A 12,149-nucleotide genomic window follows, 5' to 3' on the forward strand; every position below is an offset into this window, starting at 1 on the left:
TTCCATTACAGTTAAATCCCTCTGTCCTAACCCATAACATCTGTGTGTGTGCTCACATGATTATGTGTACCTGTGCTCACTGTGGATGTATCCCTGCACTCCTCCACAACAAGTTACAGTGAGTGTTTTCACCGGCAGTACATTCATGAATTAATGAGCACGGCTGTTGAGACATCTCTCTGAGAGCCGGAGAAAGTATTGAACGATCAAGCAGGACCGTGGGAGAATGAAAGGAGGAAGGAAAGAACAAGAAAACAAAATGGTCTTTTGTAAGACCAGTCTGCTTGACGCTTTTGTAGGATTCTATTATGAATACAGTTTTTGAAGGCCAATATCAACATCAGTGTGGAAAATATGTCGTTCCATCTTTATAACAAAAATGCTTATTTCAGCATTGTGACAGTGGAAAACCAGTGATGCTGGGTATAACAAAGTATATTTCCTCAAGTAGGCTACTCTATTTCAGATCTTTTCTGAGGTGTATGACAACATTTTGGATAATGGGATAAAGAGTTGGAAGTTATAGCCAGCAGCCGATTAGCTTGATGTAACATACATACTGGCAACAGGGGGGCAACAGCTAGCCTGGTGCTATCCAAAGCATTAACAAAATACTTTCAGCAGTGTCTCTATTATATAAGATTATATTTTGCACAAATACTGAAGTGGGAGAACGTCAATTTACCATTTTATGAGGGTAACACGCTTAACTGGGTGGAACGGTGGTGCAGTGGTTAGCATTGTTGCCTCACAGCTTGATGGTCCCTGGTTTCAATCAAGGCCCCTCTGTGTGGAGTTTGCATGTTTCGTGGGTTTCCTGCAGTTTCTCAGGCTTCCTGCCACAATTGAAAGACATGCAGGTCAGGTTTACAAAAAATTGTCAGTACTTTTATCAGTTGCTGAAACAATTAGTCAGATTATCAGCTGATTGATAAATTGTTAAAGCCACGTATTAAGGAAAATGCCAATAATATATTGTTTGCTGCTTCGTACATGTGAAGGTTTCTCACTTTTCTCCATTTAATTCACCTGTTTGATCACTGTAAACTGAATATCTTTGAATTTTAGACTGTCAATTGGATGTATCAAGTAATCATAAAACATCAACTTGGGTTTTGGCAACTTCTTGAAAGACACTTCTCACTACTTTTTGAAGTTTTAATACACCTCGAAAAAAAGTGTCCAAGTAAGCTGTGACAAAGAACCAGCATGAACAATATCAGGACCTTGAAAGTTGAAACAGCTGAATGAAATTCAACCATGACTATTTTATCATTTACACTTGTGCTTTTCCCACTGTGACATGTCAAACATTTTCCATGAACACGGTCTATTGTTAGTTCAAGCCATAATAATACATAATGTGCTTCCTTCTGCACAATGATTCAGTTGGCTGGTGTGCCTTGATAGAAAGAAAATAGTTCCTACAAGAAACTGCTCACAACAAGGTCTGTGGATTATCTTGAGTAAACGGGTCATGTTTTCTGGAAAGAGACATTGCTGTTGATGTTTTCCAAAAAAAAAAAATAAAAATTTTGTGCTTTGAGCACCACAAGCTGAGTGCCATCTAGTTTCATTATAGTGGAGAGGAGGCAGACATCTCTACGGCCGATATCTCCAACACTCAGCAAGTCCGACCAAAATAATTGAGGTTGATAAATAGCACTACACGCAAGAGGAAAAATAAGTATTTTTTTTATTTAGGGGCAAACTGCCCCTTTGAGTAAAAAACTTGGACTTGCAATAGAGTAATAATTTTTCACTACTTCTCTTTAGGTATCTGAATACCTCTTTCATTGAAAACAGTACCCTAAATATATACAATATACATCTATGTACAGTAATCAACCATCTGATGAGCCAGTGTGTGGTATATATTAAAAGGCCAACAGCTGAACTAACCACAATCCCAACTACGACTAACACAGCATTAGAACAAGGCTAACTCAGAGGACTGAAAGGCTTGTCAGTGAGGGCACCATGCACTGCATTAGCTCTGTCTCTGTGTTTATGGGTTTCTCTCATCAGTTTCCTGCAATAAAACCGGAGAACATTGTCCACTCCACATCCAACCATTACATCAATGAGCACACCGTCTGAATGCATTGAATAGTCAATAGGGTACAGCAGCAGATAATATGGCAGAGGGAAGGGAAACAGGGTATAATGCATGTTCACTTCAAATCTTCTTTCTTTCCCTCTCAGCAACCCCCCTCTCCTTCCCCACACACCCTTCGCTTCATATCTTCCTTTCATTACCTGGAGAGGAAGCGGTGGAGGGGAGGGAGGGAGGGAGGGAGGGGTTGAGATTGAAGGTAGTTAGTGGTTGCTGGAGTTAGAGGTGTGTGTGTGGTGGTGGTGGGGGGAGTGAAGAGAGGAGGGAAGAAAGAATGAGCGAAGGTTGGCGAGGAGTTGCCTTGGCAACGGGGAGCGGGGCCCTCGTTAGCCCAGCAGGTGCTAATAGGGATAACGAGGGGGTGTTGGGGGGGGGGGGGGGTGAGACCTTTACCTCTCCCAGCATCCTTTGCTCCAGTACTCCCTCTGTCTGCTCCTTTTCCTCCCTTGCCTTAGTCCTCGTCTCCTACCCCTTTATGCTCCTCTCTCCCTCTCGGTCCGCCTCATGCTCCCCCTATTTCTTATTCTTCTCCTCTTTCTATCCAGCTATTCCACTTTAAGCATCTCTTTCCATTTCAGCTGCACCGGTTGCACTCATTTCAACAACTACCGGCCCCATTTTTCCCCACTCTCTCCCTCTCCCTCCATTTCCACTTTTCTTCTCCAATCCATTTTTGCCTCTCTCTTTAAGCCTCGTCCTCTTTTCCACCCCTCCATCCTGTCCTCCATCCATCCTTACAGTACTTCAAGATGGATAGAAAATAAAGTCCTCCAGCGGCTCTCTAGATGGGGAAAAAAAAGGCAGAGAGACAAGGAAATAAAAGCTGAGGGGATGGCGAGGGCAAAGGAGGGAAAGAGGGAAGAGGGAGAGAGACAGAGAGAGGACATTCAAATCAATACTTGTGTTTGTCAGGTTGTATTTTTCTGCTGTCTCGTGTTTAGTCCTCCCCCCTGTACTATTCCTCCTCTGTATCTCTCTTGCTAAACACACACACTCATGCTCTGGCCGTGAACCCAGCAGCCGCCGCCATTTCAGGTTGTTTTCTCCTGCTTAAAGCTCTTTCTCCCTCGGCTGCCCTGGCCATTTTGCTGTCTCTGACAAAGCCTCTTCATAAGGCATTCAGCAAAAGGACAGATCTTACACCGCCCTTTCATGAATTTCGAGTTCATACAACCTGATGCTAATTAAAATACAAGTGCCCAAGGCCTGGCCACTTATCAGCACAAAGAAAACACAGGGACTCGACATCAATACAGCGAGATGTGTTCAAATGAGAGGTGCTCTGCTACAAATATGTTCACAATTCTCAAAACAACATTCTGCGGCTGACAGAATATAACATTTTTTGCACATTTTCCCAAGGTCACTTTTTCTGCTTAGAGATGAACACATAACACCAAACTCGTCTATGTGTCACCAGTGAATCATCAGCTCTGGTGCTACCTGGTGCTAACACTTAAGCATAAATTATTGTGATACAGCAGACTGGTAGAAAATAAGAAGACTGACCTTTAAGTAATTTAGAATACCTGACACAGACTGCATACACTGAACAGACAGAATGGCCCAAGGTACATGTGCACCTTTACCCAAATGCAAATCTGTCTCTTGCTCTATTTTTCCCAAATGCAAATCCAACAGCAGAAGATCCCTCTATACAACACAACCTGACTGAAAAGTCGCTCATAAGATATCCTAAATTTCTCTTACATTCCCATGGCAGAAACTTGGCCCTATCTGTTAACGTACCCGTCAAGTCTCTGTTTTTTACGCATGTAACACACATTTTTTGTGTCTTAACTGGCATCCTAGGGCCATGAAAGGAAAATCTCATGGATCATCACGCTACCAAACACAATAAAAAAAAGTGCATGTTGTAATCTTGTCTCTGACGCACTACTGAGCGAGCTCCCTGGCATCCGTGTTCTCGGGAGAGGTGGCAATCACACTGGGAAGCAGTGTAGCAGAGTAATTTCCATTGTCCGCTGTGTTTCAGGCGTCATATGGCTGACCTCGAGAGTGTTCTGCAGTAGAGCCGAGAGCGGCGTGTTAGTGCTGTGGTGCTTCAAGGACTGAAAAGTCTGATCACAGGTTACACTGATTCCTAGAGGTTTTACATCAGCCCACTCCCTATTTCCATTGCAGTTATGTTGACAGGTATGTGTTAAGCGGTAGTTAAAATGTTGTGCAAGCCATTAAAAGGAAGCAAGAAATTGATTGTCGACTCATTTGGTTTGATACTCAAAAAAAGACTGGCCTTGTCAACAGGCACCTCGGTTTCTCCTTTAACAACTGTGTAGAGGTGGATGTCTTCTTTCTTGTGCTTGTTTTAATCCCAGTTATTTGTTTGGTAGTTAACAGAAATAGGAAACAGACAAAGGGAAACACGGCATAGACATGAGACTCAGGCTGGGGACCTTTGTTGCTTCCCTCCCTCTCTCAGGTGCTGTCCAATAGAGTCACAAAACGCCCAAACACATTTAATATGTAATATTACGTAATCTATCATAAAATGGAAAAAATAGCACATTAAACTTAAGTTGGAATGTCCTGCAGAAATGTCCACTGGTTTGGTTGCTTATGTCACGGTTGAAAACCCGGAAAAAGTCTGTTCGAAATACAGCCAGTATGTTGGAAGCAACACGTCTCCCTCTTTGGATTGACTTTGTGGAAAACTCTAAATCATAAGCCCAGTAATATTATAGCTGGCACATTTTCAAATATTTGCAATAGCTGATAATCTCCCAGAAAAAGCTCCACCACCTTTGCTGTAGTTTCCACATCTACTTGTTAAAATTACATCTAACCACTGGAGAAATGACAACATGTTCCAGATTTCCATTTACTGTAGGAATACTTTTTCTATCACCTTGGTGTCTCTCCCGCAATGTTAATGGATGAGGAAATGAGCTGCTGAGTTAGCCTGACCAAACAGCTTTAGTTTAAAGGGACAGTTCACCCTACAATTAAAAATTCTTACCTGTGGTGATGTTTATCAATCTAGACACTTGGCTTGTGGTGCTCAAAGTGCAAAACAGTGAGCAGCTTCTTGTTGGAACTATTTTCTTTGTACCAAACTACACCCACCAACTGTATCATCGTGCAGAAGGAAGTGTGCATCTACTGCTAGCTCACCTACATGTAGCACCACTGAGCTAGCTAACACTGTAGCTCAGCTGAGGAGGACGCCATTAATGTTTACATCTTGCATTGTCACTAACATTAGCCTCTAGTCCATGAGTAGATGCACACTTCCTTCTGCGCAGTGGTTTGATACATACACAGATATGGTACATCTGCCTCCATTATTCACAGACATCTCTACGACTGATATCTCCAACGATCAGTAAGTCACCCCAAAACAAACAAGTAAATTTCAGATGACCCTTAAAGATTTAATCCAAACTATCACTGCGATGTGTCTTTCAAACCCTTTAACATTTCATCAGCCCCACCTCCACTCCAACGCTCACCTGTACGCTCTGATTGTAGTTTCCCCTGAGGGGGGGATTTTATTAGCATATTGTCACGCCCTGTTGACACACTAAAGTATATGCTGCAGGGGGCGATGATGTCAGAGTGTACATGCCAAACAGTGACAACTCTATTCACAAATTAATAAAATCTTTCCACACAGTTGGTCGTATGAGCATCATTTTGTGCTGCCATTGAGGAGTAGGAAGCATCCAGCACAACCACAACCCACACATTTAAAATAATGATAATGGCTTATTATTACTGCCAATGTGAAATAATTGGCATGGCGCTCTGGAATAAACAGTGACAATGTTCTCATCATTTGATACTGCAGGTAAAGATAAGCAGGATCTAAACTCCAATCTTCCATCAAAGTTAAATGTGTACTGTATTTCTTTACAGCTCCGATGCTTAAAGTGTCGGCACTCATACTACTGCAAAGCACTCTGGGTGAAGCGTCCCCACCATATTATGGCATATTATGCATAGATTGTGTATGCATGCAAGATAGAGGACACATAAGTAAGTTCAGTGATGCACAAACCAACAAGGACACTGAAGCACACACACACACACACACACACACACACACACACTTATGCAGCAGATCCTGAATGAATAAACCAGTGATGCAGAGGACTAACTCAAGGACTATCTCTCTCTTTTGTCTCTCTCTGTTTCCCTCTCCCTCTCTTCACAAAAATAAACCAGGTGTGCATCTGGCGTTCTCTCCTCCCTCTACCTGTCACCTCAGGGATGAAGGGATGAGTGAGAGAGAGGGGAAGGTAGAAAGGAGGGTGAGGGAAGAGGAAATTCCCAGCAGAGGAGACAGGAGTACAGACATTCCTGGGATGTGAATGGTTACAACCCCTCCCTTTTATCCTGCGTGGAATCGCGTCCAAAGTGCTCGGGGGCAGATATGACCCTGAAACTTACGCACACACGCACGCACACACACACACACACACACACACACACACACACACACACACACATACAAAGAACACAAAGTCTTCTGAAACAGCTGGATAAAGACATCATCTGTCACGCTTGTCAGCTTACGCCCCTCGCTTCTCAACAACACCACCAAAATGTACATGTACGCCGGCGCGTGCACAGGCACCCTCTGAACACACGCTGGCTGAAATGTGTGTGACGGTTGAAAGCCACCCTCCCACCTCCAGTAAATCACATGGACAAACACACATTCGTCCTTCGCTCTCATCTCTCTATAATAGTAGGATAGAGACGTCATCTGTCACACTCAACTGTCAACTGTCCAAACACAGCCGCCCACCTGTCCACGCTCACATACCCACACCCAAAACCTGCACACACACACACTTACAGACTAAACAGATGCAACCGCATCCCCTCACACATCATAACATTTCTGTCTGTAAACACTCCAATTACCTGAGAGCAGCATGGGGTCTGGGGTGGGGATGCGGGTGGGGGTGGGCTGCTGCTTCATTATCATAGCATTATTATGTTAACCCTTGTGTCAGAGTCACAGCCACACACACATGTAATGACGGGGTCATGCTATAGGGCTGACAGCACTCCCATAGGTGAATGAAGGAGGTGGTTACAGCCAAATACATGCATTCAGTATGAGGGGGAAAAACACATGTACTCATGATGATAGGTATTTTACTTGTACAAATAAAAGTATGTGCTTATCACATCATTACATAAGCGCGCAGAATTCCACTTTACATGGGAACACAGTTGCAGACACGGCCAACAAGCTGCTGCATTTTGAACAAAAGCAATTTTAGTTTAACAACAGTCACAACTGCTTGTACAACAGCAGCCCCTCTCTGTAATGTATTGTCCAATATTCTGTAACTATGTTAAAGACCAGCTTTAGAGCAGCTAAGCTATTACTGCTAAGTGGCTAAGTGCTTCCTAATACACTTCATCCTGTTTGCTGGTTGTTTAGAAAGAAAAAAAAAATCAAACTAAGTGAAGGGAAGCGGCTTCAAAAGGAAAACAGCAATTCGGGAATTGTTGTAGAAAGCAGCTGGCGGACTGTTTTCTGTCATTGTTGAATGCCAGCAGATTTTAGTCTCGTTCGCTTCCTGACGAATGCTGCAGCTCTTCTGTTCTAGTTTAAGCTCCCTCTATTTCTGTCTTTTCTAGCCACCATATTCACAGCCTCTTCATTAAATCCTGGACACCTGTGCCTGGTCAGTCCAGGTTCAACAGAGGATAGTTTCCCAGAGCCTGTGCTCATAAAGCAGGCAGTTTTGGACACCTCCCTGGACTGTGATTGGCCACTGAAATATACTCCCTTATTCCCACTTGACAATGACTTTTCACTTGTGCTGGCGCAGCTCTAAAATGAAGTGAAATTGAGTGTAGAGAGAGCTATGGCTCAGCAAGATCTACTTTTGAGGGGTGTTTAGCCCTCCCTGACGGTGTTGGCTCTGTCACCCAGTCACAGGATTTAGCAGGCCAGACACACATTCAATAACATCCTGATCACCCTCCAACCCTAATATGGGCTCCATAAAATGCTCCACTGCCAGCCCAGCTCATAACGTTCAACATCACCACCGGGAGGGACCAAGGAACGCAGGGATCACATATTTTCATAGTCCCCTGACCTTGACGATTGAAAGTTATTTGTTTAAGGATAATTCTCAAGTGTATTAACGGGCCCAGTGTTTCACGAGGCTGGTGGTATAAACACAAGCTGTGTTTAGGTTTGAATGGGCCTGAGCATTCCTGAATGACGGGGGAAAGGCAAACAGCGTGGTCAAAGCTGCTGGCAAGTGAGACAGTAGAATAGAATATTGAATCTGCCCAAATATGGAAACAGCCATAAAACAATCACATCAACAGCAGGACTCTTTCAGGACAAGCGTTTTTGTGGGCGTCCAAGTGAGGGGATTGAAATGGCACACATGCTTGCACTCGCGCACACACACTCATTTACACAGGCACGCATTCACACACACACACACACACACACACACACACACACACACACACACACAAAGTGTTGGACAGTATCTCCATTTAAACAGGGGAGTAGAGGGAGAAAGCACATAATGGCAAAACAAAAAGCACCAGAGAGACAATTAGCTCATGCATATAAAGTCACAATGGAGCATGTGTGTGTGTTTGAGTGCGTGTGCTCGTGCACTTTTATGTGGCTGTTTGTATAAGTGTCCATACATGTGCCAATGTGTGTGTCTGACTGTGCGTGCACTGCAGCCGGTTGTATGTATGCATGCCAGTCTACTTGTTTGCTCACCAATCAAACACACGCTACTCGTGTGTGCATTGTAGCCGTCACTCTTCTCCTGCCCAAAACACACGTACACACATGCACGCACACACACGTACACGTACACACACACACACACACACACACACAAATACACACACACTGGTTGGCATCTGGGTTGGCATTTGCATTGGCAGCATGGCACCCATGTCTGGTACTGACACAAAGAGGCAGAGAGCTGTAATCCAGACCCGGCCCTTGGTGAGTTTTGTGGGTTTGTGTGTGTGCGTGTCGTGTGTGTCATCAAGAGACACAGTTGTCGTCCTTGGTGGATTGCGTAACTGCACGCTTCAGCCTCGCTTTCCCTCTTTCTCTGGCACAACATGCCAGAGCCACAGCCAGACAACTAGCGCTCAGGCCTGGAGAGGTGCGCCTGGCCGGGACTCTGTGTGTGTGTGTGTGTGTGTGTGTGTGTGTGTGTGTGTGTGTGTGTGCATGTGCGTGTGTGTGTGCATAGTTGTGGCGTGTGTATTCTTTTTTATGTGATTGGGTGTGTAGCAATGTGGCATAACTGTATGAGTCTGAAATCCTCCCAGGTGTGTATGATGTGTTCCAGCTCAGACTGTGTGATATCACACACAGATACACACAGCAACCACTGTTTCACAGGTGTTGCAGTGCTGATATGCTTTTGTGTTCTCACACAAGGACGGACTTATACGAGTTACATATCTTTCACGCCTTGAATCACTCACTATGTGATCTGTGTGTGATTGTATATTTGTGCTTGTGTGGGTGTGTGGGAGACTCAGGTGTGGATTAGCAGGCTGGGGCTCGGGGAGCGAGCTCAGCACACAGCCACTCCTGTGGGGGTTGGGTGGGGTGAAGGGGGTTAATTAACAATGGCTACACACATACACACCTGCGCACACACATCGACACACCATTGACTCATAGCGGGAGACCCGCGTGTTGGTTCATCCCCAGCGGAGAATAGGTGTAGGTTTAAGGAAGGCATGTGTGAATGTGAAGGCGTGTGATTGGACGGTACAGATATAGAAAGTAAATTGGAGTCAGACAGACGGGAGGAGAGGTAAGAGGACAACATGGGAGACAGATGAGCAGAGAGACAGAAAGCAAAGGTCAATAAACAGAGAGTAAGAACGGCAGAATGCAAACAGACGGAGACAAACAGGCAGAGGAGCAAATACGCCAAACTAGATTGAAACTAGAAAAATAAAAAAGATGGAAACTTCAGGGTTCAAGATATCATGATACTCTGCACAGGGAGCGACACCAAACTAAAGCAGGTAATCAGTGACAGGAACAAGCAACATCAAAAACAACATGACTATCTGTGAAGGTCACACTGATTATCGGTTTCCTGATATATGAGTCAGTCCTGCCAGTGACATTTTTATCTCCAGCTGATGCACTGTGATTGATTAGATATTTGAATAATTGATTACACATTTGTATTGATGTGAACAACACTGTCAAGTCAGGTTGATTTTTATAGCCCAACATCTCATTCGCTGTCTTAATGGGCTTTATGTACCCAACCCACACTGTCTGAGAGCCCTTTAATACAGCGGCTGGATAATGGAGCTATACTAAATGCATCTCTGACCCATTTACATGAGACAGCTATCAGAGGCTACACTTTGGTTGTAAGCATTCAGACTCCAGTCTGCAACTGTAGTTCTTTTTTTGTATTATTTTTGTTAGTTATTACTAAAGATTGAATAGAGGATGGAACAATACACAAAACATATCCCCAGAGTGATGCACATTGGCTAAAATGCAGATCATCTGCGACAGTTGTATGACAAACATACAACATTCACACTGCACCAAGACAGTCATATCCACATATTGTTAAAAACACACCATATTCAAACGTAATATATGATATACTGTATGTTAAGATGTAATACAGCATGTTTATTCTGCCCTACAAAGGCTAACCACAGTAAATACGCTAACAAAACAGAGAAAAATGGCTTCAAACTAGGGCCATCAGCATTTACGTCAGCTTCCTGCTGCCACAGAAAATAACACCACCACTATGCTTTTTAATGGCTTATATCTAGGGCTGTGACGGTATGTATTTTTTCTCACAGCGGTGACAGAGTGATGTATCACCGCGGTATGGCGGTGATACGTCACAGCCCTTTCTGCAAGTGCATTTAAAATTAACATGTTTAAACATTAATTCAAAAAACAAGAGTCCGTTTTAGTCGTTTTAGAAGAGCTTTGATACATGAACTATAGTGTGTTTACGTCCTGCGCGGAGGGATACACCGGTGAGCAACAGCTGCAGCTGGCTCTGGGACAGGTACGCTAGGTCACTCGGTAAAAGCAAACAAAGAGACGGCACGGACGATATTCCTCACTCGACTGAAAGCTGTCCATCAGCTCCTGCAGGCCTGGCCATTTTTTCCAGTTTAACTTAGTGATTGCTGCATAGTTTTCACTCCTTGTGATGCACTCTCTGCGGCGGTTTTCCTCCTGATGATATATCTCCCCAGCGATGGTAGCACCGAATCCCATTCTGTGCAGCAAAATGATTCCACCTCCGTAGGAATATGTTAGCTATCCCCGCAGCTACACCACCAGTCCTCCCCTGACCTCCGTCTCCCCTCAGCCTGTTGCTGCTCTGCCGCTCCGGAGGATTCAGCCTCTCTTCTCGCCTGCTCAGCATCCAACACCTGGGAGTTCCTCATCTGTATACTCCGGTTCAAACAGGTATGGCTCTGGATCTGTGTCCGCTACAAGAAACTCCTCAAAATCGCGTTCAAAGTCGTCCATTGCAGCCACTATTGTCCGGAGATATCTCTAGGCTAAATAAACAGCTGAGTTTTGTTTACAGGCTACGTCTGTGCCTGTGCCTTCTCACTGGTGTATCCCTCCGCGGATCACAGCGCCGGACGTACTGACCCCAATGCTAACTGCTGAGACTCAGCCACTGGACGTACAGACACAAAAAAGATATCCATCATGTTGTCTTAATATGAAAATGATAGCGAAAGGGCATTACTCCCAAATCGTCGGAGTATTCTTTTAACATTTGGCTTGGGAACCAGATCCGCTGCCATGATGAGCTTTTTTTTTTTTTTTTTTTGCACGGTGGCATCGCGGAAGGCATCACGTAACCGCGGTATTGCGGTGATGTGGTTATTGTCACAGCCCTACTTATATCACTTTAAAAGACTCCCAGATGGCTCAGTTGACAAGTCAGAAGTAATATGCACCTTGTGAAAAATTTCACCAAACACTTCAGGTTTAAGCTACAACCTATGAGCTAAGCATTCAGGT

At 44.3% G+C, this 12,149-nt stretch overlaps 1 long non-coding RNA gene across 1 annotated transcript in view; it reads right to left on the minus strand.

Annotated features, from left to right (window-relative positions):
* Positions 1-353: 353 nt before the first annotated feature.
* Positions 354-12,149, minus strand: part of LOC125883889 (uncharacterized) — a 74,049-nt gene continuing 62,253 nt past the window's right edge. Inside the window, exon 3 of the long non-coding RNA XR_007448609.1 lies at positions 354-836. This is a non-coding gene — a long non-coding RNA (uncharacterized LOC125883889). The remainder of the gene's footprint in view (positions 837-12,149) is intronic.

The sequence above is a fragment of the Epinephelus fuscoguttatus genome, linkage group LG23 (assembly GCF_011397635.1).
Source record: "Epinephelus fuscoguttatus linkage group LG23, E.fuscoguttatus.final_Chr_v1".
In the NCBI taxonomy this organism is placed as follows: Eukaryota; Metazoa; Chordata; class Actinopteri; order Perciformes; family Serranidae; genus Epinephelus; species Epinephelus fuscoguttatus.